Genomic DNA, 3,563 nt, shown 5'->3' on the forward strand with positions numbered 1-3,563 from the left:
GAAACGTAACAAACAGACTCTTCAGCTACTAGAATTTTACAAATTAGTTTCCTTAGCACTCGACGACTGTTTTATGACTACCAATGGAGTATTTTAATGTCTGTTATGACATTAATAATCAACAAGTTGGATATCTTTTGATTTTTCCTTGCAAAAAAAGAAATAATCATTTAAAATAATAAGTTATATTTTCCTAAATCAATTACACTTCAACGACAACCTTGTCAAAAACTAAATTTAATAATAAAACAGTCGTCGAAAGCCAAATAGTTAACACCCAAGTGGTATGGGAAAGAAGACACGTCTGCAAATAATGTATTAGCTTTTTGTACACGATCAAGGTGAACAACTTATGGTGCAGAAAGCGAAATATTTTCAAAATATAAAATTCGGGAGCCAGTTTTTTTAATCTTAAGCAAGCACAAACATTATCGTAGAAAAACAAATGTATGTAAATGCTTCCTCGGTATAGGCAGACAAATTTAATTCTCACACCATCTCACTGATCCCACCCGGACTACAAAAAAGGAGGAAGGTGGGTCCATGAAGTTTGTGACTTCATAACTTTTCGTCTCAAACATTATTCATTCCTTTTGCCTTGATTGTAGCTCCTCATCAACGATTCGTTTTCAAAATAATTTTAGAAACAATGATATAATATTGCCTGAAGAAAAATCTTTTCAAAAGTTAAAATGATGACTGTCGCGGATGGCCGGGTTATGGGGCGGGGTTCGATCAAGCACACTCTCAAGTAAATTAATGAGTACACTTTGAATAGAGTTAAATTAGTATCAGATGATTAATTTGTTTATTCATTTATTTATTTATGTGCATTTCTTCATTTTGCTTTATTTGCAACTGTACAATAAGAAGGAAACAGTGTAGCTAGAAAATAAACCAAACAATGATAAACAAAATCATAATACTCTACACAGCGTGTTCGTACTCTCAACAATCTTATAAAACAATGCGAGCCCTGAAAACAATTAACAAAAACCTTACTTAGGTTAATTGAGTGTAGTCTAATACGAGAGAAAAATGTATTCCAGTCTTCTTTTCCAACACTCCCTTTACACGTGATCTTGACAAGAAATGAGTCTTACTTCCTTATTGAAGCTATACAAGAGGCAAAACCATCACGCGTTTTCTTGTATGATAGAGAACATAAACAAAACCAGTGCAACTATAATATTAAACTTGAATTATAAAAATAAATCCAACATTTTGTTTAAGTACGTCATCATAGGTCCTAGTTGATGAAGGAGACACCAGCTAGTCTAGTAACGCGACTACTAATGATATACGGATCTGAAGCGCGGTGCGAATGTGCTTACTTGATAAACATCTCGCCCGTGCGTCCGTGTGAACCTAAAATATATAATACCGCCACAATGTTATGGAGTAGTCCAGGGCCCAATTTCATAGAGCTGCTAAGCACAACAATTTGCTTGAAATTTCTGCCTCGATAAAAACAGGTTTACCAGCCAAAATGTCCACATGATTTTCAAGATGAGCAAACAACAGCTGAATACCAGTAACATTAACAACCAATTTGCAACAAATTAAAATTTGGTTGGTAATCCTGTTTTTATCAAGGAAGAAATTTCATGCTAAGCGAATTGTTGTGCTTAGCAACTCTAAATTGAACCCTGTATGCCTGCGCTACAGCTAGCAACTGCTAGCCTATTCGAAGTCCTTGCAACAAATGGGGGGGGGGGGGGGCTACGGATATTATGACCATATTGCATTTATGACCATGTGGCCAGATATCAAAAACCTGTTCAGCAGAATTGCTTATTAACGTTACCGGATCAATAAACGACGTAACCAGTCAAGGGACAGTGTCCAATACAGTTGCCGGGCAACCTTTGTGTGCTCGTCCGTCAAAATAAAAAATACAATATTTTACTTCATAGGTCAATGCATTACCGTTTTAGGTACCTTGTGCACTTGGGCAATAGACGCCATAGCAACGCAAAATCACAGCAAAGGCATCTCCTTTTGAATATCTGTAACTTGAATCAGACAGTATTTTTAACTCCACGGTACGCCTAAAATGTTGTAGCGTTTTATTAATCTCATTTAGCCCAAACTGGCGCTCTTGCCCTAAATTGTATCTGCAAAGCCCACAACCCCCCCATTATAACCCAGGGACTTCCTTCCCGTCAAGCATTAGGAGCAGAGGAAGTCTGCACAACGAGATAACGCGCCGTCACAAACTGTAGATAGAACAAAAGTGGGACCGGAAAAAAAAATCCGAGATAAACAACTAAACGTTTATATAATTATTTCGCGAACGATGACAAGTCTATGATCAAGTGTACTTGTTGCGCGCGCCTTAGCATATAACGACAATGAACTTGAGCTTATTGTTCTCATCACTGATCATATAGCTTTGTGACCATACTGCAATCAAACGTTTATTTTGCGCGAAATACTTTCTTTGTCTTTGTAGACATTTTCAGCGCTCTTGCTATACGTCGAGATATAAATAACTCTTTTTTGTCGATTACCCGATCAATGTCAAGCGACCAACACTTGAAATCTCACGATCTAGGCTACTATTTGGATTTACAATGCATACAAATGTTATTTTGGCGATCTGACCCAGCCCAAGTCCGATACTTATATCAATATAGGACCTAACCCGCCCAAATCCCACCCAAACACTTTTAAAATGCAACGGTCATCGCTTTTCAGACGCACCCACACGACTAGACTGTTTTCAGCAGAATTACGATGGCAAATACGCCTCCAGCAGCATCGATTTTTGTTGTTTTGGTAAGAAAATTGTGATTTTTATAGAGCGCTGGTTATAATCAATGCAGTGTATAGTAAATGCAACAGATGGTTGGGCATTGGATTTGTATGAATATTTATATATGGGACTAATAATGAATAATGCATTATTATAATATATCACATGGTTGGCGTAGTTTTAGAGGGCGGTGACCACGCAGCGGGACAGGGCATGGGGCCGAAGGAGGAGTACATGCAGCGTGCCCGGGCACCCAACACCGCCAATGAAGAAAAAAAAACAAAAAAACTAACCCACTTGATTCATCATGTGCATTTTGGGAACTTGTTTTTAACATAAAATAAAGTGTCTCTCGCGCGCAAAAATCACTTTGTTTACTAATAATTATCGAAAACCAGATTCACGCGCTCGCTTATCCAGGCAAAGGGGATTTCCTAATGACCCATTAAACCCCGCCCATTCTATCTAAATCCCGCCCATTTTATATGAATATTCATTACTGTGCCGTCTTATCAATGACGGAACATCATTTTCTAATTAGCATTGCAACTTAGCTTTATGATAACTAAGTTGACTGTCGTTTAAATCGGGCATTTTATATTTTCAACACCCGATTTGTTTTAGCCCCCCCTCTCTTTATGTAAACACAATATTTAATTGTTTTCTCTCCATTTTCTACCCTGTCATTTTGACTGGTAGGCAAAGAAATATAAATCCATAACTTATCTACTTCTTGAGCAAATGGAAAACAAACTCAAACTTATCCAACTTACAACACGCAAATTAGTGAACAGAACAATGCAAC

Source organism: Asterias amurensis, chromosome 15 (genome assembly GCF_032118995.1).
Source record: "Asterias amurensis chromosome 15, ASM3211899v1".
NCBI lineage: Eukaryota > Metazoa > Echinodermata > Asteroidea > Forcipulatida > Asteriidae > Asterias > Asterias amurensis.